At 39.9% G+C, this 26,064-nt stretch overlaps 1 protein-coding gene across 12 annotated transcripts in view; it reads left to right on the top strand.

The window, feature by feature from the left end:
* ASTN2 (astrotactin 2) overlaps positions 1-26,064 on the top strand; it is a 1,502,867-nt gene that overhangs the window by 537,583 nt on the left and 939,220 nt on the right. For 10 of the 12 annotated variants that reach the window (XM_079927232.1, XM_079927217.1, XM_079927216.1 and 7 more), the window contains 2 exons: positions 20,852-20,972; positions 21,755-21,815. The gene's annotated coding sequence lies outside the window, so the exon portion shown is untranslated. The remainder of the gene's footprint in view (positions 1-20,851; positions 20,973-21,754; positions 21,816-26,064) is intronic. The other 2 variants (XM_079927229.1, XM_079927230.1) reach the window with 1 other exon arrangement.

Raw genomic sequence — 26,064 nt, 5'->3', positions numbered from 1 at the left:
TACCAACCAGCTGTATTTATCCTCATTGTGCATGTGAGGAAACCGAGGCTCAGCGAGACGAATTACCTTGCCCAAGATCACAAAGCCGGTAAATAGCAGAGCCGTGGAGTGGAACCCTGATATGCCTGGCTGCCCAGCTTATGTCCTTTCCTTTATTCCCCTTCCGATAGAAAACTGAGGATGTTTGAAAATGAGTAGCTCCAAAAGAAGAGGGGGAGGGGTGGGGTGGAGGGAGCAGCAGTTGAACTGTCTAAGGCTTATTAGATTTAAACCCTGCATAGCATCTTGCCTTTTCTTTTTCTTTCTTCCCCTTTTCTTTTTCTTTCTTGCCTCTTCTTTTCTTTTTCTTTCTTCCCCATTCATTGGCGAGGCAAATGCCAGATAAAGCATTTTGGACACTGAGGTAGCAGGGAGCCACTGATGAATTAAAACCCTGTTTGTCAGGGACAGACATTCTTCCAGTCCTGAGTATAATGGAAGTAACTTAGTGGTCATAGGAGTCTCAGAAGGGCCTGGGGCTGTGAGGATGCAGAATGCAAAAGAGGCAGAAAAATGTCCTTTTGCTTTTCTCAGAAGGAAAATATTGCCTAGATATTATAAATTGACCAAAGTTGAGGGGAGCAATGCCTTGCTGTGGGCTGTGGAAAAAATTCAAGCATCTCTCAGGTGGAGGCAATCCATTGCTTCTTGAGCCCGCATCATGCACCGGGGTGGGGGGGCTTTATATGTGTTATCTATTTTAGTTCTCACAAGGCCACCCCCATTTTACAGATGAATATAATGAGTCATGCTGCTAGGATGTGGCGTACCTGAGACTCTTACCGTGTATCTAGCTACAAAGGGCATTGTGGTTGGAATCTTTACAACTGGGATGAAGCAGAAGTGTAGATATTGAGATGCAAAGTCCAATCTAGCATAAATACAAGTTTTGTTTTTCTTTCATTTTACACTGAATTACCCAAGAATTAATTTCAGACTCCCTACATCCCACTCCTTCCTCTCACCCTTCCTCTGGCCTAAGAGCAGTGCTAGCTTTAGGATCCTCCTGAGGCCAACCAGCTCAAGCAACTACCACAAAGAACACACCGCCCCAAGGACATAATTACAAACATATGTAAAGATTTAACTACAAGGATGTTCAACACCAAACTATTTGTAATATCAAAAAAAAAAAAAAAATAAGAGGGAACTCCCCAAACACTCAAAAGTAGGCACTTGAGCAAATAAACTGTGGTGCAGTCATTATATAGGGAATTCTATGCAGCAATTAAAAATTATTTGTGTGACAATATTTAGGGACATAAGCATGATCAGGGGTTCACAAGATATAATGTTGATTTAAAAAAGCAGGTTATAAAACCATTTGACTATTGGCATTGTAAGTGGTTTTTAATTCTTTTTGATTATTAGAATGTTTTCAATTTTCTATATTGAATATCTGTTGTTTTCGTAATAAGAGGAAATAATGAAAGGTTATTTATAACATGAATAATAAATATTCCAGCCTCAACTCTCCTTCAACTGTGATAATAAAAGCACCAGTTTACATGAACACAAAGAGAAAAGAAACCCTAAGTCTGCAGAGAAATCTGACTAAATAATTGGCATCTTTGTTCAAGGAAAGGGGAGCGTCTGCTCTCTGTCTCCCCGAGAGGGGACATGTTTGAACGACAGCAAGCTGGATTGGAGTTGAACACAAGGAAGCACTGCATTAATGCAGTTGTCATCCAAACACACCATAGACATCTACCCAGTGGGTGTCGATAATCAGCGTGGTTAGCTGAACCGAGAAGAGTCATGTCACACAGAGGATTGGCAATACCAGCTACAGCAACAGCTACATGGCCTATGCGCCATATGCCTTCTATAATTCAACGATAATCATTAGATGACGCTCATTTAACATACGAGGAAACAGAGGTTAAATTAGATGCTTAGCAACACACATCCAGAAAGTAGCAGGGTTGATCTTGGAACCCAGGTCTGTCTAGTGCTAATGCCCAATTCCATACACTATGCTGATTTCCTTGGCTTCCTCCTCTACCAAAAAATATTTTTCTCACCAAGCTTGCTGTAGTGTGCAATATTTTTTCATAAACTTGTTAAATTTTAGAATACTTTTAGATTTACAGAAAAATTATGAAAATAGTACAGAGTTCCCCTATAACCCGCAGTGAGGTTGTCCTACTATGAACATCTCATATTAGCATGTCAAAATTAATGAACTAATATTAATATATTATTATTTATTAACATGTATATAATATCTAGATTTTCTTAGTTTTTACTTAATATCCTTTTTCAGTTTCAGGTTCCCACCTTACATTTATTACCTTAGGCTCCTCTTCACTGAGATATTTCTCAGACTTTCCTTGGTTTTGATTACCTTGACAGTTTTTAAGGAGTACTATTCAGGTATTTCATAGAAATACCTCAATTGGGATTTGTCTGATGTTTTTTCTCATGATTGGACGACTGGGGTCATGGGTGTTGGGGAGGGAGATCACAGAGGTGAAGTGTTATTCTCATCACCGCATACCAAGGGTACATTTTATCAACATGACTTATCACTGATAATGTTCCTCTTGATCACATGGCTAAGATAGTGTTTTGCAGGTTTCTCCACTATGCATTTACTCTTTTTTTCCCCTTTCAAACTGTAATCTTTGTAAGGGAGTCATTATGCGAAGCCCACTTTTAAAGAATGGGGGACACTTGAGGACAGAGTAGGCAGAAAAATTATTTGGAATTCTGCGTGGGAGATTTATCTATATTCCCCCATTTATTTATCTACTCAGTCATTTGTCTACATCAGAGTGGACTCATGGATATGCATTTTATACTTTAGGCTATAATCCAATATAGGTTTCCCGCACTACCTGAAAGTATGGTAAGACTATGCTTAAGTTCTGTAGGAAACTGCCAGAATGTCTGCTAAAGTGGTTGCATCATTTTCCATTCGTACCAGCAATAAATGAGAGTTCTTCTTGCTTAGCATTCTTGCCAGAAATTGCTATTGTCAGCTTTTTGGATTGTAGCCATTCTAATAGGTGTATAGTGGTGTCTAGTTGTTTTAATTTGCATTTCTCTAATGACAAATTATGTTGAGCATCTTTTCATATGCTTCCTTGCCATCTGTGTATCTTCTTTGGTGAGGCTTGTCCAGATCTTTTTCCTATTTTTAACTTGGTTTGTTTGTTTTCTTGTTGTTCTGTTTTAGAGAGTTCTTTGCATATTTTGACTGCAAGCTCAGATCTGTGTTTTGCAAATATTTTCTCTCAGTCTGTGGTTTGTCTTTTAACTCTCTTAAGAATATCTTATACAGAAAAAAGTCTTTAATCTTAATAAAATCCAACGTACCAACTTTTTCTTCTATGGATCATTCTTTTGTTATTGTATCTAAAAATTCATCTTCAAATCCAGGGTCATGTGGATTTTCTTTTGCTTCGAGAAGTTTTATACTTTTACATTTAAACTTAGGTGTATGATTCACTTTGAGTGAATTTTTTTGGGGAGGTCCATGCTTAGAGGTTCATGGTTTTTTACACATGGATGTCCAGTTGCTACAGTGTCATTTGTTGAAAAGACTATTCTTTCTTCATTAAATTGCCTTTGCATTTTTGTAAAAAATGAGTTGAGTTAGTTTTGCTTTTATCTGTTTCATTAGTGTTCTGTAGTTTCCACATATATAGATACTACAAAAAAATTTTGTTAGATTTATATTAATATTTCATTTTGTGGGTGCTATTATAAATGATATTTTTAGTAGTAAAATTCATTACTGGTACATAGGAAAGCAATCAATTTTCTGTATTATTCTTGTATCCTGAAATCTTGCTGTCATCACTCATTAATTCCAGGAGTTTTTCTTATTTGTTTGTTTGTTTTTTTAATCAGTTCTTTGGGATTTTCCACATGGCATCTGAGAATGATGGTTTCATTTCTTCCTTCCCAATCTGTATATTTTAATGATTCTTTTATGATTGCTTTAGATGAAACTTCCATTATGATATTGAATTGAAGTTGTGAGAAAAGGTTTTCTTGCCTTGTTCCTGATCTTAGGAGGAGAGTGCCATTAAGTATGACATTGTTATAGGATTTTTTAGCTGTCCTTTATCAAGCTGAGGACATTCCCCTCTATTCCTAATGTTCTGAGGGGTATTTTTTTTTTTTTATCATGAATGGGTATTGGATTTTTTCAAATCCTTTTTTGGTGTCTTCTGATACGATCATATGCCTTGTCTTCTTTGTCCATTCATATGGTTGATACATTGAAATCATACATTGATTTCAAATGTTGAACCAGCCTTGCATACCTAGAATTAATCTCATTGGGTCGCAGCATATAATTATTTTTATACAATGTTGGAATTTATTTGCTGATATTTGGCTGAGGATTTTTACATCTATGCCATGAGATATATCGGTGTGTAGTTTTCCCTTCTTGTAATCCCTTTTATCTGGTTTTAGTTTTAATGTAATGCTGGACTCATAAAGTTACTTTGGAAATTCCCTCCCCACTCCCAACTTCTAGTTACTGAAAGAGATTGTGCAGAATTGGTCTTCTTCCATGCTTGGTAGAGTTCACCAGTGAAACCATCTGGGCCTGGTGTTTTCTTTTTTGGAAGGTTGTATTCAATTTGGAAGGTTGATTCAATTTCTTTAACACTTACAGGGATATTCAGGTTACGTATTTCTCTTTGTGTGAGTTTTAGTAGTTTTTCTCTCTCAAGGAACTGGTTCATTTCAAGTAAATTATCAAATTTGCGGCCATAGAGTTTTCATAATATTCTTTTATTCTCCTTTGCATATCCATGGGATCAGTAGTAATAACCCTTCCTTCATTTCTGATATTGGAAAATTGTTTCTCTTCTCATATTTAATTGGTTAGCCTGGCTAGAGGTTTATTAATTTTACTGATCATTTCAATCTATTTCCCTATTTTCAATTTCATTTTCTATTCTAATTTTTATTATTCCCTTTCTTCTGCTTGCTTTAGGCTTAAATTGTTCTTTTCCAGTTTCCTTCTCTCTAGTTATACTACCCATCTGTTCTTGTATGTTGTAAATCTTTTCCATTAGAGGCTTAACAGATTAACTATAGTCATTTTAAATTCCTTGATAGTTCAAGCATCTGTGTCATAAACTGAATCTATTCTGAGGCTTGCTTTGTCCCTTCAAACTGTGCTTCATGTGACCTCATAATATGTCTTGTAATTTAGTTGTTGTTGTTGAAAAGCAGACATGTTGTATCAAATAACAAGAATTGTGTCAAATAGTCCTTTGGTGTGAGGATTTATGAGAAACTGGCTAGGATTTGGGTGTGTTTAATATTTTGTGTAGCTTCAGGTGCCAGAGGCTTCAAATTCCTTTAGGTCCTTGTTTTTGTCTCCCCGCTTGAATTCAGGCTTCCCTAAGTACTGTTCCTCAAACCACTAAAGGCTTCCCTAAGTACTATTTCAGCTGTTTCATGGGTAATCCACTGTCATTATTCTGTAACCCTGTTGTGGTGTTGGCAAGGCATAGGAACGGGGAGCTGGATTAGTTTCCCATTGTTGCTGTAATGGATTAACACAGACTTAGTGGCTTAAAACCACACACATATTGTAGTCAGAAGTCTAAAATCTGTGTCACTGGGCTAAAATACAGATGTATGGTGTCTTCTGGAAGCTGGGCTGGTGTCTTCTGGAAGCTCTAGGGGAGAATCTGTACATCTGACTTCTAACATCTGGCAGCCACATGCATGTCTTGGCTGGTGACCCTTTTCTTGAAGCACTCCAACCTCTTGCTTCTCTTTTCACATCTCCTACTTCCTTCTTTGACCATATTGCCTCCCTCCAATAAAGACCCTTGTGATTAAATTTAAGGCCCATTAGGATATGATAATCCAGGATAACTTTCCCATCTCAAGATCATTTAACATAATCATATCTGCAAGTCCTCTTTACCATGTAAGGTAACATATTCACAGGCTCTGGGGATTAGGATGTGGCTATTGTTTGTGGGCCACTACTCAGCACATCACAGGAGTATTCTAGAATCTTCTCATTAAAATTCAGCATTTCGCACCAGAGGGCAGACAGCAGAAGCAAGAAGAACTACAATCCTGCAGCCTGTGGAACAAAAACCACATTCACAGAAAGATAGACAAGATGAAAAGGCAGAGGGCTATGTACCAGATGAAGGAACAAGATAAACAACTAAATGAAGTGGAGATAGGCAAACTTCCAGTAAAAGAATTCAGAATAATGATAGAGAAGATGATCCAGGACCTCAGAAAAAGAATGGAGGCAAAGACAGAGAAGATGCAAGAAATGTTTAACAAAGACCTAGAAGAATTAAAGACCAAAAAACAGATGATCAATACAATAACTAAAATGAAAAATACACTAGAAGGAATCAATAGCAGAATAATAACTAATCAATAGCAGAAGAATGGATAAGTGACCTGGAAGACAGAATGGTGGAATTCACTGCCATGGAACAGAATAAAGAAAAAAGAATGAAAAGAAATGAAGACAGCCTAAGAGACCTCTGGGACAACATTAAACGCAACAACATTCGCATTATAGGGGTCCCAGAAGGAGAAGAGAGAAAGGATCAGAGAAAATATTTGAAGAGATTATAGTTGAAAACTTCCCTAACATGGGAAAGGAAATAGCCACCCAAGTCCAGGAAGTACAGAGAGTCCCATACAGGATAAACCCAAGGAGAAACACGCCAAGACACATAGTAATCAAATGGACAAAAATTAGGGACAAAGAAAAATTGTTGAAAGCAACAAGGGAAAAATGACAAATAACATACAAGGGAACTCCCATAAGGTTAACAGCTGATTTCTCAGCGGAAATTCTACAAGCCAGAAGGGAGTGGTATGATATATATAAAGTGAAGAAAGGGAAGAAACTACAACCAAGATTACTCTACCCGACAAGGATCTCATTCAGATTTGACGGAGAAATCAAAAGCTTTACAGACAAGCAAAAGCTAAGAGAATTCAGCACCACCAAACAAGCTCTACAACAAATGCTAAAGGAACTTCTCTAAGTGGGAAACACAAGAGAAGAAAAGGACCTACAAAAACAAACCCAAGACAATTAAGAAAATGGTCATAGGAACATACATATTGATAATTACCTTAAACGTGAATGGATTAAATGCTCCAGCCACAAGACACAGGCTTGCTGAATGGATACAAAAACAAGACCCATCTATATGCTGTCTACAAGAGACCCACTTCAGACCTCGGGACACATACAGACTGAAAGTGAGGGGATGGATAAAGATGTTCCATGCAAATGGAAATCAACAGAAAGCTGGAGTAGCAATACTCATATCAGATAAAATAGACTTTAAAATAAAGGATGTTACAGGAGACAAGGAAGGACACTACATAATGATAAGGGATCAATCCAAGAAGAAGATATAACAATTATAAATATATATGCACCCAACATAGGAGCACCACTATACATAGGGCAACTGCTAACAGCTCTAAAAGAGGAAATACACAGTAACACAATAATAGTGGGGGACTTTAACACCTCACTTAAACCAATGGACAGATCATCCAGACAGAAAAGTAATAAGGAAACACAAGCTTTAAATGACACAAGAGACCAGAGAGATTTAATTGATATTTATAGGATATTCCATCCAAAAACAGCAGATTACACTTTCTTCTCAAGTGTGCATGGAAAATTTTCCAGGATAGATCACATCTTGGGTCACAAATCAAGCCTCAGTAAATTTAAGGAAATTGAACTCATATCAAGTATCTTTTCTGACCACAACACTATGAGATTAGAAATGAATTACAGGGAAAAAAACCGTAAAAAACACAAACACATGGAGGCTAAACAATACATTACTAAATAACCAAGAGATCACTGAAGAAATCAAAGAGGAAATCAAAAAATACCTACAGACAAATGACAATGAAAACACGAAGATCCAAAACCTATGGGATGCAGCAAAAGCAGTTCTAAGAGGGAAGTTTATAGCTATACAATCCTACCTCAAGAAACAAGAAAAATCTCAAATAAACAATCTAACGTTACAGCTAAAGGAACTAGAGAAAGAAGAACAAACAAAACCCAATGTTAGCAGAAGGAAAGAAATCATAAAGATCAGAGCAGAAATAAATGAAATAGAAACAAAGAAAACAATAGCAAAGATCAGTAAAACTAAAAGCTGGTGCTTTGAGAAGATAAACAAAATTGATAAACCATTAGCCGGACTCATCAAGAAAAAGAGGGAGAGGACTCAAATCAATAAAATTAGAAATGAAAAAGGAGAAGTTACAACAGACAACGCAGAAATACAAAGCATCCTAAGAGACTACTGTAACAAGCAACTCTATGCCAATAAAATGGACAACCTGGAAGAAATGGACAAATTCTTAGAAAGGTATAACCTTCCAAGACTGAACCAGGAAGAAATAGAAAATATGAACAGACCAATTACAAGTAATGAAATTGAAACTGTGATTAAAAATCTCCCAATAAACAAAAGTCCAGGACCCGATGGCTTCACAGGTGAATTCTATCAAACATTTAGAGAAGAGCTAACACCCATCCTTCTCAAACTCTTCCAAAAAATTGCAGAGGAAGGAACACTCCCAGACTCATTCTATGAGACCACCATCACTCTGATACCAAAGCCAGACAAAGATACCACAAAAAAAGAAAATGACACACCAATATCACTGATGAATATAGATGCAAATATCCTCAACAAAATACTAGCACACAGAATTCAACAGCACCTTAAAAGGATCATACACCATGATCAAGTGGGATTTATCCCAGGGATGCAAGGATTCTTCAATATATGCAAATCAATCAATGTGAAACACCATATTAAGAAATTGAAGAATAAATACCATATGATCATCTCAATAGATGCAGAAAAAGCTTTTGACAAAATTCAACACCCATTTATGATAAAAACTCTCTAGAAAGTGGGCATGGAGGTAACCTACCTCAACATAAAAAAGCCATGTACTACAAACCCACAGCAAACATCATTCTCAATGGTGAAAAACTGAAAGCATTTCCTCTAAGATCAGGAACAAGACAAGCATGTCCACTCTTGCCACTATTATTCAACATAGTTTTGGAAGTCCTAGCCACGGCAGTCAAAGAAGAAAAAGAAATAAAAGGAATACAAGTTGGAAAAGAAGAAGTAAAACTGTCACTGTTTTCAGATGACATGGTACTATACCTAGAGAATCCTAAAGGTGCCATGAGAAAACTAATAGAGCTAATCAACAAATTTGGTAAACTTGCAGGATACAACATTCATGCAGAGAAATCTCTTGCATTCCTATACACTAATAGTGAAAAATCTGAAAGAGAAATTAAGGAAACACTCCCATTTACCATTGCAACAAAAAGAATAAAATATCTAGGAATAAACTTGCCTAAGGAGACAAAAGACCTGTATGCAGAAAACTATAAGACACTGATGAAAGAAATTAAAGATAATACAAACAGATGGAGAGATATACCATGTTCTTGGACTGGAAGAATCAGTATTGTGAAAATGACTATACTACCCAAAGCAATCTCCAGATTCAATGCAATCCCTATCGAATTACCAATGGCATTTTTTACAGAAATAGAACAAAAAATCTTAAATTTTTTATGTAGACACAAAGGATCCCGAATCATCAAAGCAGTCTTGAAGGAAAGAAACAGAGCTGAAGGAATCAGACTCCCTGACTTCAGACTATACTACAAAGCTACGGTAATCAGGACAATATGTATGGTACTGGCACAAAAACAGAAATACAGATCAATGGAGCAGGACAGAAAGCCGAGAGATAAACCCACGCACCCATGGTCAACTAATCTATGACAAAGGAGGCAAGGATATACAATGGAGAAAAGACAGTCTCTTCAATAAGTGGTGCTGGGAAAACTGGACAGCTACATGTAAAAGAACGAAATTAGAACACTCCCTAACACCATACACAAAAATAACATGGTTTTAGAGACCTAAATGTAAGACTGGACACTATAAAACTCTTAGAGGAAAACATAGGAAGAATAGTGTTTGACATAAATCACAGCAAGATCTTTTTTGATCCATCTCCTAGAGTAATGGAACTGAAAACAAAAATAAACAAATGAGAACTAATGAAACTTAAAAGCTTTTGCAAAGCAAAGGAAACTACAAACAAGAAGAAAAGACAACCCTCAGAAAGGGAGAAAATATTTGCAAATGAATCAATGGATAAAGATTAATCTCCAAAATATATAAACAGCTCATGTAGCTCACTATTAAAAAAAACAAACAACCCAATCAGAAAATGGACAGAAGACCTAAATAGACATTTCTCCAAAGAAGACATACAGAATGCCAAGAAGCACATGAAAAGCTGGTCAATATCACTAATTATTAGAGAAATGAAAATCAAAACTACAATGAGGTATCACCTCACACCAATTAGAATGGGCACCATCAGAAAATCTACAAACAACAAATGCTGGTGAGGGTGTGGAGAAAAGGGAACCCTCTTGCACTGTTGGTGTGAATGTAAATTGATACAGCCACTATGGAGAACAGTATGGAGGTTCCTTAAAAAAAACTAAAAATAGAATTACCATATGACCCAGGAATCCCACTACTGGATATATACCCGGAGAAAACCATAATTCAAAAAGACACATGCACCCCAATGTTCATTGCAGCACTATTTACAATAGCCAGCTCATGGAAGCAACCTAAATGCCCATTGACAGACAAACGGATAAAGAAGATGTAGTATATACATACAATGGAATATTACTTAGCCATAAAAATGAACGAAATTGGGCTTCCCTGGTGGCGCAGTGGTTGGGAGTCCGCCTGCCGATGCAGGGGACACAGGTTCGTGCCCCGGTCCGGGAGAATCCCACATGCTGCGGAGCAGCTGGGCCCATGAGCCATGGCCGCTGAGCCTGTGCATCCGGAGCCTTGCTCCGCCACGGGAGAGGCCACAACAGTGAGAGGCCCGCGTACCGCTAAAAAAAAAAAAAAATGAACGAAATTGGGTCATTTGTAGAGATGTGGATGTTTCTAGAGACTGTCATACAGAGTGAAGTAAGACAGAAAAACAAATATTATATATTAATGCATATATGTGGAGTCTAGAAAATGGTACAGATGGACCAGTTTGCAGGGCAAAAATAGAGACACAGATGGTAGAGAACTAACATATGGACACCAGTGGGGGAAAGTGGCAGGGGGTTGGTGGTGGTGTGATGAATTGGGAGATTGGGATTGACATATATACACTAATATGTATAAAATGGATAACTAATAAGAACCTGCTGTATAAAAAATAAATAAAATTAAATTTAAGAAAAACAAAAACAAAAACTCAGTGTTTCACTGAGTGTTTCACTGAGGCTGTGTCTTTGGGCTCTGCCCTTCACAGTTGTCTCCTCAATGCTATAACTTTATTTCTCTTTTTTTTATACCCGCTTCCTATTCCTTTCCCAGGATGAAGCATTCTCAATCAATGTCATTGAATCCCAAATGCTATGGACTGTGCTCCTCTTCCTTCTCCCCTTAGGTGAAACAGGAATGCTAGAAGGAGTAATAGAAATGTCCTTCCTCTCTCCTCAACTGGAACAGGGCTCTCACCTGGAGTGCACGCATTTGTCATGAAGAGGTTCTGGGAGTATTTCATAAATATTACTTATCCTTTCCCATTCACCTGCCAGAGACACAGGGTTTTTCTCACATCTTCAAAATGAGAATCTGGTGGGGTTCCTGAAGGTAAAGCTCATAAAAAAAATGTAGAGGAGTACCCTGAGACTGAGGTCCCCAGGCATTTTTGCTTAATACTCAGCCACAAGCAACTCTCAAAATTACTGTAACAGTGTTCTTACCAGTGCATGGCTCCAGAAGCTTTTGGAGGGAGTCTAGCTGTGTCTTTCTGGATAGGACTGTCTCTCCAGATTTCATAAAGGCAGCATCAGTTCTCTAAAGGGTCCAAGAACAGCCTTTGGCTTTCCGTTTTTCCAGCTTTTTCTTGTTTTTAAGATTGAAGTGATTAATCCCAAGCTCTTTGTATGCTGGAGCTGAAATCCAATGTCCAAGATTTTCACCATTATTTTCACTAAGGCTTTGAGCTAAGTCATTGGTATCTCTTAAGTTACTGTATCAGTCATGTACCAACTGGGAATGAAAATGAGGAAAGTTTCTCACGTCAATTAATAGAGAGATGGAAGAGAGCTTGGTCCCAACCTTCTGCTTTTCAGATGAGAAAATTGATCATAGGTAAGGGAAAAAGAGTCAATTGAAAACATACAGTGAATTCCATCTATATTTGTCACTGAGACCAGCTTAAAATGGTCTAACTTCTGGGACTATTTAAAAGCAGATTTCCAAAGGATAATTTGCTAAAGATGAAATGTCAAACCTGCCTTATGTTTGACATTTATGACAACATAAATGTCAACAACACTTATGACACAGAGCAGGTACTCAATAAAAGTGTTTTATTTTTGTTTTAAAATGAATCCATGAAATAAAGAGGTCATTGCATGACCTCTTACACTCACCTCTATAGGTAGTCAAGATCTTTTCTACTATGAACAGTAAAACTACAGTTACATATTTCATCACAATTTAAAAATTTCAAAAACTACAATTAGAGATTGGACAAATCTGGTTAATGGTAAACTCACGCTAGGTTAATATTTCTTTCCCTTTACTTTCTTTTTTCATAAAGTTACAAAAAAGAAATGTTATACTTGAAGGTCTCCATTGTAATATTTATATGAGTTATCAACTGCTGCGTAACAAATCATACCAAACTTAATGGCCTAAAACACACATTGTTATTTCTCTTGAGTGTGTGTATCAACAGAGTGGTTCTTGTCTTAACTTGTCTTATTTGTGAATCTGCCAGCAGCTGTGTGTCAATCAACTCTGCTGACTCTAAATTACTCATAGATGGCCTCAGCTGGGCCCTCTCCATAAGTAATTTGATCCCCCAAAAGGTTAGCCTGGGCTCTTGACGTAGCCAATGATTGGGTTCCAAAGGAAAGTGAGCAAAACACCTCATTAGGCCTCGATTTAGAATGACTGCACTGTCACTTCCATTATATTCTCTTAGCCAGCGTCAGTCAGAAGGCCACATTCAAGGGACAGGGAACCAGACTTTACCACTTGATGGAAGAGGCAGCCAAGCTGTATTGCAAAGGGTATGGATATAGGGGAAGATTAAGAATTGCGGCCAGTTCCGCATTTACTCTACGAGCTTCTAATAATGGAACAATTTCTCCTAATTTTCGACAATGCTGTTTGGCATCATATTGTATGGATGCTGAGTTTAGAATTAATGAAAAGGTGAAAGTGGGGTCACTCCTCTGGTCAAAGTATATTCAAGAAATGTATTCAATCACCAATTTTCTGTAAGCAAGTCACCAAGGTGCCCGCGTCTCTGCTGCACTGAGGAGGGGCATCTGCTGAGCACCTCACACCTTCCCAGGTAGATAACCACGGCCTGGGATGACGGTGTCTGCGTTGGGTGGCCAGGCAATATAGACATCACCTTGGAGCAGCAAGTTCCAAACATGAGACCCAGATCATTCCTCTGACTTTATAACTGACTAATGAATCTATTAAAAAGCATGCAATTTGTGTGTGTATCTAGGATTCAAAGTCTTTCTCTTTCTGAACATCTTTGCAAACTGAGCTAATGGCCAACAAGACTTTCATATACATCACATCATTTGATCCTCAAAATAGCCTTGCAAGCTGAACAAAGGCTGTCACCCCTGTTCTGTAGATCAGATCATGGAGGTATTTCAGTTTAGCTAAACTCACACATGGGTTAATCACCAAACCAGAGCTCTCGCTGAGTTTTCCTAACTCCTAGGCTCACATTTTTAGGGGGTTATATTCCTCTCAAGCACTTCCCTCTGAATTTCAGAAAATAGGCAAGTTTGGGGTTGAACACTTCCCTGATGAGCCACTGTCTCAGCTACCACGTGTTGTAGCCACCACCACTGTGGGCTTTAAAATGCATTTTTATAGACTGATTCATTTACTCCATTTTTCTAAGTGGGCCTCAGGGAATTTTAAGAGAGAAAGAAACACAAAAATAGACAACAGATCCAAATTCTGTTACATTTGGTATAAAGAAAAGAATTAATTTTCCTCTCTTCCTACCCAGTAAAGATTTGAAGCCACAAAGAACCCTCATTAACCTCCTATCTTACCCTTATAATTATCAATAATAATAATCAGAGCTGGTGGGTCAGTGCTTCAAGGATTAAATTATGAACCCAACGTTGATAATGTTATTATTGTTCATAATAATGATGGCATGATTAGAGGCTGCTTTTACATTTTCACCTCCCATCCCACACCTCCACTGATTAAGTCTATAATACACCCTATTTAATTAAGTATCTTTGCCCTTATTTTGCTGATGGTAAATTAAGGCACACAGAGGTTAAACGCCTTTCTCAGTACCACTGAGAGAGGTTGTTTCTGGACCTTGGTGTCTGAGCTTTGTAACCCGGGAGGCTTGGAGGAATGAAAAGAGCATGAATTTAAAAATAATACCAACCAGGATGTGAAGCCTGGTTATGCTACTTTCTAGCTCCTTGACTTTGAGCAAGAGATTGACTCTCTGAGCCTCAGTTTCCTCTTGGGTAGATGGCCTGGCAGGATTATGGTAAAGAAGCTCCTGGCCCTCAAGGAATTTGAATTATATTTTTGAGAATTATATTTTATTTGGCAGAAAAAACTGAGGACTTAAGCCCGGGACACAGCCCCTCAGCGAGCTCTAAGAGATTGCTCCAAAGAGATAAGGGAGGAACCAGGATATATAGGGGTTTTTGCAACAAAGACCAGGTAGTCTGTTAAATAAAGAAAACCAGGTATCTCTAGTTAATGAACTCAGCACTTTTCTTTGTATGGGAAGATGCAAGAACCTGGGCTCATCGAAATCATTCCTTTGATATGCATCTTAGCTGTCTAGGGCCAGTATCCTGTGCTCTCCCATCCTGAGTCCCTCAGGGTACACCATTGCGGGTGGCCTCAGTGGCTGAGGGCTTGGTGAAGGGCAGTCTGTTTCTCTCCATAGCGGGTGGCGGTAGTAACTTGATGGCTGTAAATCCTTTGTTTATTGATATGGCAGGCAACATTTTTCACTCACACTACGAGTCTCTTCAGATATAAAAACTCAACAAAAATACCAATTCTTGAAACTGCTAACCCCTTAGTCTACTCTTGCATTAATCTAGCACTCATTTACTGAATACATTTTGTGGGCAAGACACAGTTTTCAGTGTAACAGAGAAATGTTTTTGTAAATGTGGTCTTTAGACTTAACAATAGGATCACCTGGGATAATTGCTTATAAGATAGATTCCCAGGTGCCATGGGAGATTGACTGAATCAGAATCTCTGTAGGTGGAGATCTGCAATCTCCAAGTGATTCATCTGCACCATGACATTTTATATGTACTATAATAACACTTATAAGCTGCAGTTCCTATTTTCCAGGGTCCTAAAGAGTAAGAAAGGAAAGTTATGTGTGCAAATTAATATAGTAAAATATATGAAATGATCTAGTACTCGAAGGAATGTTCAAACGAACTGCTAGGAAATTTGGGGCAGGTGAGACCACTTAATCTCAAAAGTGATCAGGAATTCCCTGGCGGTCTAGTGGTTAGGACTCCATGCTTCTACTGCAGGGGGGCCCAGGTTCAATCCCTGGCTAGGGAACTAAGATCGCACAAGCCTCACAGTACAGCCAAAAAAAAAAAAAAAAAAAGTGATCAATAAGTTCTCCAACCAAAAGGTGATACAAGTTGCCCATGAAAGTGTGACCATGATAAAGATTTAACCTTTTACCTTTGGCCAAAGCTAGTCTTTACAGAATTGTAGGTGATTGTCTTTACCCAATGGTGGCCTCTGGCATCATGGCAGGAACAAATTCAGCACTTATCCATCATGCAAATCTTGGGCCTTTTTTTTTTTTAATAAATGTATTTCTTTATTTTTGGCTGTGTTGCGTCTTTGTTGCTGTGCGTGGGCTTTCTCTAGTTGGGGCGAGCGAGGCTACTCTTTGTTGCGGTGCGCGGGCTCCTCATTGCGGTGGCTTCTCTTGTTGAGGAGCACGGGCTCTAGGCGCACGGGCTTCAGTAGTTGTGGCACACAGGCTTAGTTGCTCCGTGGCATGTGGGATCTTCCCGGATCAGGGCTCAAACCGGTGTTTCCTGCCCTGGCAGGCGGATTCTCAACCACTGCACCACCAGGGAAGCCCCAGGGCCATTTATTTTTAATGTCCAGAATCCTGAAATTCAAAATCCGTTCCTTTTGAACTATTGTCAAAGTTATCGATTCCAAATTCAAAGGCTAAGAATTGATTTTTTTGTTGCCTACTCTGCTGGAACAATGCTTCCCTGAGGGTGTGAAAATGGAATGCCCCTACGTATGGTTCCAGGGGATGGCCACAGTATGTAAGGCAATGTGAGGCAAAAACATGTTAGTAATTCAAAATATTATCCCACTCTATTGATTATTAAAGAATGATTTCCCCATTGCATCCTTTGTAATCTTCCCTCATTTCAGTAGCTCCAACACCATAACAACACAAGGTGAACTCCACAATCATAATAATAAGAGCTAATACTTCTCATCTTCTAACCTGTGATAGGTGCTGGTCTACATGATTCAAATATATTATAACTGATTTTCTCATTAATTAATTTAAGCTGTGAGGGAATGCTCAGAAGAGGCAGAGAAGCAAGACCATGAGAAACCACTGCCTCCAATTCAGAGCTGTTTGTACTCAAACGTCTTGTCCAGAAAGTTTTCTTCTCTTTTTGACTCTTGGCACCTTGTGATTTAAAACACCTACCAGAATTTCTGGAATATGCCCACCATCTTGCTGCAAGTGGTATCCATCTGGTCCTTGCTCATATCTTACCTTAATTGATTAAACATAAAGTAAAAATACCTAGATCCTACATATCAACTAGGAGACAAAGTAAAATGTTCTAAGAAAAACAGAGGTGAAGGTTTCTCAACAATGTCCCTATTGAATTAATATTTTAAATGAAAGGTGTTAAAAGGATGAAAAAAAGTTCTTATTTCTGGTGAGTAAAGATAAGGAAGAATGAATGTTAGCTGAGGCTGATATTCCCCTAGATCCTTTGCCACTTCTCCAACTTTGAGTGTGTATTTTCTTACTCCCGTGAACAGGCAGGAGGATGGGTATACAGTGGACCCTTGGCATACCCAAGGATGTGGTACCCATATGGAACAGGTTCAACCAACTACAGATCAAAAATATTTGGGGAAAAAAATTCCAGAAAATTCCAGAAAAACAAAACTTGAATTTGCTGCACTGACAACTGTTCACATAACATTTGCATTGTGTTTATAAAATTTACGTAGTATTTACATTATATTAGGTATTATAAGTAATCTAGAGATGATTTAAAGTACATGGGAGGATGTGCATAGGTTATATGCAGAGACTATGCCATTTTATATAAGGGACTTAGGCATCCACAGCAGATACTGAGGGACAACTATAATTTGAAAACCTGGAAATGTGATAAAAGAGGATATTCCAAAAGGAGGGAACAATCTGGATATAAAAAGGCATCATCACCTCCAACAGCATCAGTGCCATCATCTACCCTCTACTGGATTTTTCTGTTTCAAATAATACCACCTTATTTATTCTACACAGAAGACCTACAAGATAAGCATCACTTTAAACATTTTGTAAATGGTGATCCTGAATTTCCAAGAGATTGAGTTACTTCATTCAGGAAATGCAAATCAAAACCACAATGAGACACCACTCCACAGCTACTAGAATGACTGTAATTTAAAATTTTTAATTAAAAAAAAAGAAAATAGCAAGTGGTGACAAGGACATGGAGAAATTGGAACCCTTGTATTACATTGCTAATGGGAATGTAAAACAGTACGGCTGCTGTGGAAAACAGTGTGGTGGCTCCTCAAAGAGCTAAACTTATGGGAATTCCCTGGCGGTCCAGTAGTCAGGACTCCATGCTTCCACTGCAGGGGGCACGGGTTCGATCCCTGGTCAGGGAACTAAGATCCCACAAGCTGCGCGGCACAGCCACCAAAAAAAAAAAAAAAAAAGCTAAACTTAGAATTACCATATGACCCAGCAGTTCCACTTTCCAAGTATATACCCAAAATAATTAAAACAACGACTCAAACAGATACTTGTACACCAGGGTTCATCACAGCATTCTTGGAGGAGGTAATCAAGAGGATGTGACTGCCAGTTGACCCAGGAGCTGGACCCAGGCAATCCTTACCCCCTCCTGTCCTCGGAATGTGCATTCTGCACACAGTTCCCACAGTGGGTGCTGCTTTCAAGGGTGCAGCCTTGAGAGAGCAACGTGATGTTGAGACCATCTGTACGGTATACATGACTGAACCCCGTTAAGACCTCTATATAAACTTTCAAGAGTCTGGTGGACAGGTGCAGAGATCTACTTGTCTTGCAGCCACTCAAGACAAGCCTTGTGTGTAAGTTCCCTTGCACTGCCACCTACCAACCTGGAGGGGTCTGCCTCTTTCTCTGCTCTCTCCCTGCCCTCTGCGTATGGGGGTGAGTTTCAGAATTCACCTGGGAAACTCCTGAGGTTTCAAGCCAACAAGTATCATTGTCAATAGTCAAAAGGTGGAAACGACCCAAATGTCCACCAGCGGATGAATGGATAAACAAAATATGGCAAATTCATACAATGGAATATTACACAATGGAATATTATTCAGTCTTTAGCACATGCCGACACATGGTACAAGATAGATGAATCTTGAAAACGTAGTACTAAGTGGCACAAACCAGACACAAAAAGACAAGTATTGTAGCACTTAAAGGGAATAAGGCAAACTCATAGAAACAGAAAATATGTAGATTAGAGGTTACCAGGGGCTGAGGGGAGAATGAATGAGGGGTTATTATTTAATGGGTAGAGAATTTCTGTTTGGGGTGATAATGTTTGGAAATAAATAGTGGTGATGATTGCACAACACTGTGAATGTGATCGATGCCAATGAATCGTACATTTTAAAAATGGTTAAAATGGCAAATTTTATCTTATATATATGTTACTACAATTTTTAAAAAGAAGAGGTAGAGTTACTTACCAAAGTCACACAGTGAGTAGGTAGCAGAGGTGAGAGGCAAAGCCATATCTGTCTAAATCAGATATCTTACATACTAGATTGTTCTACTTTTCTATACTCATGAACTTAGGGAAATTGCAGATTGCAATGGAGACACATACATTAATTCCTTTATTTTGTGTAGAAAAACTCTCTTTAACTCTTGCTTTCTTCTTCCCTGCATCTAGCAACTTGGAACAAATCATCATTTTCCATGACCTTAAATCTTGTAGTTTAAGAATCTTAACCCCATTCCTCCATCACCCCAACTGCTGAAAATAACAAGGTTTGGATATATTTTCATTCATTTCATAGCCTTACAGGAACAAAGACATTGTACCATGTTAATGACCTTTCTATTTTCTCTGTTTATCTTTTTTAAAAACATCTATCAGTCCTGATTCTGTGGGAGATTTCAATGCTATGTCATTGAAACTTTGCTATTCTTTGAATTTGAAGGGGATAAAATATAAACTTATCAGGCTTTTCTATGTGGTCCTCACTTTAGAATTTAGTATAAAAATAGTAGCAGTTGGAAAACCTAGCCTCTGGCCTATTTTCTCCCACTGACTGGCTGGGGACCTTGGAAAAATGACTGACAAATATTCAATGCTGAATAAATAACGGTGGTTGTTATTGTTATTACTATGATTATTAAATGTCAGTGATACCTTAGTCGCTGTATCCATAAACTAAAGAAGTTTGATTTGATGGTTTCTAAGGACCCTTTCTGCACGTGTTTTCCAGAATTCTAATTTTTTATGAAAAACATTAGGAGAAAATGAATCTGCAAATCTCTCTCTTCTAACCCTCTTCTAGTTCCTCATTGCGGGAACTTTTTTTCTAACTTTCAAAGGTTGCTTTTGTTGTTAACCATAACTTATTGTTTTCCCACACTTGGTCAGATTTTTCTTCCCTGGTCTCATTACCCCTCAGGTGAAATTGACACTTTCAAAGCTTGGTGAGTGGAGTGTGAAATAATTAAATTTGACAAGCCTATTGCTTCAGATTGAGTCCAACTCTCAAATAGTGGGATTGATTTTCCTCCAACTTAGGATAAGAAATGGGTCTGACAAGTTACCACTCAAAAGGAGGCTTTTCAGAGAATTTCAAGCAGGTGAAAATTGGGCTTATATTGAAAACTGTCCTCCCTGCTATGATGCAGAGAACAGTGAGTCGACTATGTAACTCATCTACATAGAGCCAGAGCTGTCATTTGTACTAATTAAGGGAAGGCCAGTCTAAACTCCAGAAGTGCATGTTTTAGAATTTAATTCAAGTCCCTATGGGGACATGTTGATGGAAATAGAAAAATATTCATTGGTAACTAGCACATAACGTGCTAGTTATAACACAGTGCTTGAAAATTGTTCTCTTAAGGAGTCTAATCATTCTGTGGACTCTAGATCAGTAAGCTTTAACTTACTTGCAAACTTTGCAGATAATGCAAAGAATTTTATCCACTCTTAGTGGACCCCTGAAATAATAGCATTAAGTGGAATGGCTTTTACTCAGCTTCTCTTGTTTCCATATAAAGGAACTTCCATTAACATATTATTCTTGGTCTTTCTATACCCCCAGGGAAGTGGCTTATCTGATTGGTGAGTTCTGCCCCCAAAATGGGTATGTAAAGCTCCTCAATTTGCATCTTTGTTTGTTTGTATTGTTTTTTTCAGGTCTGCCTGCCTGTAGGGAGGGTGCATGTTCAGCTGCCCTTTGTCATGTGCTGAGCTTAGTTGAGCAGTTTTCTCTCTGCCTGGAGGACTGTGATTGCCCACTGTACCAGTGACTGGGCAGGTAAGCTTAACTTATTCAGAGATAAAGTGTTGGTAGGCCCACCTGGGCAACAGACCCAAAGCCACATCATCTAAGAGCTTCGACGGTAACAGTGGTGATAGACTGATTTTTTCTCTTGGTTCCTGTGCCTACCTCTCAATTGGTTCTAAACACGGGTGGAAAATGAGATGTCACTCATTGGAGCAAACATTATGTTCCATAGTGATATACAGGGCATGAGCCTAAGATTAGCTCATCGTGTCTCTGTGTGGACGGGGAGAGACTGAATATGTATATTTTGCACACATTTGTGTAAAGGTCACAAAATTAAAGGTTAGGTGATCCAAGTTCAAGTTGAAACTCTATCTAACTAGAAAGGCATCGTGGATGGATTCTGGAGCCAGATCTGCCTGGATTAGCATCCTACACCTGCCAAGTAGTATATAGCTTTGCTAACTTTGGAAACATTCCATGACTTCCCTTTATCTCCTTCCCTCTTCTAAATGGGAGAGAATAATACCTACTATGTGAGGCTGCAGTAAGGATTAGATGTGACGGTATGTGTAAAGAATGTGACACGTATTTTGCCTTGGAAAAATGGCTTTCCCCCTGACAGCCTCTGTCTCTTCATTTGCAAAAAATAAGTGGCAAGACTCAGATGTTTAAAACGTTTCTGCAAGTCTGATGGTCTATGATTCTGTTCTGAAGACTCTGAGAGTAAAATCATGGTGCCTGTGAGTTTGTGTGTATGTGTGAGTATGGGGTTTATGTCTGTGACCCACAAATTCTTGCTTCCTCTCTAGATCTCCAAAATTTTACCATTACTGGAAAACACCAACAGAGGGCATCAGGATTTAATTCTGGGTGAGTTGTTGCTGGAGGCTGAGGTTCTGGTTGCCTGACAGGTCTCTAAGCAGAGCTCTTTCCCCAAAGGCGCGATAAAGATCTCACTCTCCTTCTGACACTGCAGCAACCTCAGCCCCTTCCTTCCCATCTGGCGCTGGGGTACATGCTCTGGCTTCTGTTTCTAGAGTTTCTTCCCCAGGGGTATCTGCCTTTGCCTGGTAAGGGTGCTGACGCATTTATGGAAACAGAACAGTGATTAATGACATCTGAGCTCTTTCTGCTGAGTGCTGAACTGAGATATGCGGGTCTACCCAAGGGCTGCTCTCCTGTCTAAAATGACACCAGGGAACCTTCCAGCAGGCATACAGAGTAGGGCGGCCAAAGCAGAGAGGGGAGTAAGGAGGGAACCCAGGCAAACAGGTGGTCCGCTCTGTGCTTCAGTGTACCCTCTTGCTAAAGGTGTAATTACACTTCACTCCGGGGACACTTCCACATCACACTGAAGGAAAAGGGCTACGTTTGGAGCCAAGTGTCCTGGTATGATCTCTGTCACTAAATGTATTCTTACGGCAAGAAACAAATTCCGAGCTTCATTGTCTTAATCTGCAAAATGGGAATAATCCCATCACAACTTCCTTGTGGGATGGTGTTGAGAAGCAACGGGGAGGAGGCATGAAAAGGCATTTTGGAGAAGTATGAAATGTCTACATAAAGGGTAGCCTATCGAAAGCACCTTTAGGTCTTGCAATGATTCTGGTGGTGGTGGCAGTGGCATTAGTCATGTCAGTTGGGTCGTAACCACACTCAGAGATGCTGGGAGGGGTTGCCATTCAGAGTGCCAGCTGTGGAATCAGATGGTCTGAGTTCACATTTCGTCTTGCCGTTCACCTTGCAAATCACCTGTAATCTATAAAGAGGGAATAATAGTCATAGCACCGACCCCATGTTTTGTGAGAAACATACCAGATGTTGCACGTAAAGCACTTAGTACATGTCCTGGAATTGAGTAAATGCTTAATAAATTGTAGTGATCATTTTTATCATAATTATTGTTTCTTCCTGGTAAGAGGAGACATTCCTGAAGGATGTCCTAATGCCTCACACCTGGAGAACCTTTCCGGATGACTGTGACTCGCAAAGGCTCCCCGTTTCCCTAAACTGCCTTAACACTTAAAATCTGTGCCAGCAGCCCCCAGGCACAATCCCACCTTACATGGCCTGGAACATCTCATAGCAGCTTGTATAATTCTGTCCCCACTTGGCATCCTAGTTCCTGCATGCTGGACACTGTGAACCCCTCTCCTCTCCTTCAGCACCCAAAATATTTATATTCTCATCTAGCATTATAGTTGCATTGGTTTACAGATATGCAAATACATCCAGGGCCACACACTCACACTGGCTGACTCTCTGCATTTGGTCTCTTTCCAGAGCAGGACCCAGGGGGAGTTTGAGCTGGAGATGCCCTGGGGCCAGGCCTTGGGCCAGTGTAACTGGGAATTAGCCATGCCTTTGCTGCTGTGTCCCTGGACCGTGGGATGGGCCTATGCTCTCAGATGCTCCACACTAGAGGGACTTCGGTGGCAGGTCAGGCCGTGGGGTCTGCTTAGGTGTCTGCAGGCTGACCTGATGGGAGAGGAAAAGAACAAAATGAGATCCGTTGTCACAGCAAGGGAGTTCTTCTGTATAGACATGTACCCGGGGATCAGCCTGTGGTCCAGGAAATGATTTCCTCTAGCAGGGCACAAAAGAAAGAATGGTGAGCAGTCTTGAATCTCACAAAAAAAATTATAAAAGGAAAGAAACAGCCACAACAATGAAAATAATCCGAATTATTTATCCTGCTAGGTTGTAATTACTTGGCCGCTCCCCCGCTCATTAATAAGAGCAAACATTGACTTCGCCAGGCACTGAGCTAAGCACTTTACACTTACATCTTACAGTAGTGCTGCTGGGTCTCTTATTGTGTCTGTTTTTTTAAATATGAAAAACTGGAACTTGGGAAGGCCCAGCGACTCTCCCTGAGCCACAAAGCAAGCACATGGCAGAGTTCAGGCTTTAACCTCTGTCTTCTGCTCCCTCCTCCTCCCCGCCTGTGCTTCCTGCTGCCCAATCTGTAAAATGTGACTGTCATTCCGTTGAATTAGATCAAAGGTGCCTCCAGCTACCTGATCATCAGCATTTCTCAAGGTGCTCTTGAAAAGTGCAAAACCCAGGCCTCTAGAGTCTTAGGTGAGACTCGCAATGTGTGTTTTTTCACAATGCCCCAGATAATTGTGTGGACCGGCCAGGGCCTCATCTAAGGGGATCCCAGAAGACACGACCAGGTTCAAGATTCCATACTTCTTGTGTCCTTTTACCTCTCGGCTGGGAAGTAAGAAAAGGGGGTTGGGCCCCATGTAGAGACAGCTGAAATAGGGCCTGGAGCCAGTCTCAACCCTTCCCCCATGGGCCTGCCCATAAATATCACCCTTTTGGGACTGGAGCCAATGTAGATCAGAAGCATTTTCCCCTCGAAGCATCTAATGTCTGGATATGTCAGCTAAGTGGAGCAGCAAGACTGTACAGGCTTTGCTGGTTTTTGGATGGCAGCAGCTCGTCTGGACTCACAAGACATTAACTACCAGCCTTTGCAAAGTCGCTGTGCAAAAATCATTTTCTCTGAGCACTTATATTTGGCCCATCTAGACAGTCAGTCGCTGGTATCCTTTTCCTCCTCCCACATCCACTTGGGCCAAACTTACCTTCCTAAATTGTTCTCCCAAAGCAAGATTATCATCTGAGATTAGCTGCAAGATCTGGGATCTAGTTCCAGCTCCGCCTGTGTCTGTGTCCTCCAGACAGGTTTCTTTCCTTGTTCCTAGATCCTCATATGACTTCTTGAACTGCAAAAGGGGTAAGGAAACTAATGCTTGTTCACTCAGCTGAGATGTAGACTCAAGTCACTGTAACCTAGTGTTTAAGGGCAGAGGCTCTGAAATTCACACCCTGAGGTCACATCTTCTCTCTGCCACTTACTGGCTGTGCAACCTGAGGCTAGTCAGTTTACCTCCCTGGACCTTACTTTTACCATCTGAAAATTAAGGATAATAACAGTACCTAAGTTATAGAGCTGTTGGAAGGATTAGATGAATAACGTACATGAAGTGCCTGGCATTTAGCAATTAGTAACTATTATTGTCATTACTATTATTAAATAAGCATATAAACAGATAACTATACTCTAGTGCCATACATGTTTGAATAGAAACTTCAGGGGTCTCTGAGTTCCTGATAAATGATCCAAACCAAGCCCAAGGTCCCAAAAAACTCCTCTGGCAGGGATGTTAGGCTCAAGTTGTTGTAAAGATTGAGTTGTGGCTTTCCAGGCAAACGCCAAAGAGACTTTCCCAGGCAACATGGATTCTCCGTGGCAATACCGCTGAACCCATCCCCAGCATCTCTAGCTTTCTTCCTTTTCCTGGCATGTGCCCAGACATTCCACCTCAAGGTCATTGTACAGCTGCTTTCCCTCTGCCCACCCCCACTCATCACCAGGTGAGCCCTCTCACTCTCCCTCCCACCTGACCCTGCACTCCTCTTTCTGCCCTCTGCTCCCAGCGCTGGTTTCCCTATTCCCTATGAACTTGCACTCCCCTCTTGAATGCAGTGGAAGCCCCTGATACTGAGTTTGCCTGGTAATGAACTTGTCTATTTCTTTAGGTTCAAGCACCTCTGTTTTATTTCTGGCTATTCCAGGCAACTGTCCACTCCCATTTGGATTCTAACCCACTCTCTCAGGATACCCTGGTGTCCACAGACGTGTGCTCTGGGAATAAGGCATCCCGGGTGAAAGCATAGCTGACAGGGGTCTTCCAAAGTCAGAGAATGGTACAAGGCACTTGGAAAAAAATCTTTTTCATTTGTATGCTTATTTAATCAGTAAATATTTATTTCACCAGGTGTCACAGTAAGAACTGGGATATCATTCTGAAGAAGGTCTACTGGCCCAACCCTGAGGAAATGGATGGGACAAATAGGAGGACAGATAGCCAGATAGAACAACTTATAACATGGAGTGAAGGGGAAGTTCGGGGGCTGTAGGGGCACAGAGGAGGGCGTACTGTCTCATTCAGGGTTCTCAGCTGAAAACAACTCTTTCAGCAGAGAAAGAATTGAGGGAAGGAATGAGTTAATGGTGGCCTGCAGAGAACCAGCCTTGTCCACCACACAGCACCCAAACCACAGTGTGGGAATGTGCCAGCCTCTGACCAAAGATGGCAACACA

Source organism: Stenella coeruleoalba (assembly GCF_951394435.1).
Source record: "Stenella coeruleoalba genome assembly, chromosome: 7".
NCBI classification, from domain to species: Eukaryota; Metazoa; Chordata; class Mammalia; order Artiodactyla; family Delphinidae; genus Stenella; species Stenella coeruleoalba.
Note: the sequence above shows the minus strand (reverse complement) of the source record. Positions and strands in the feature narration are given on the sequence as shown.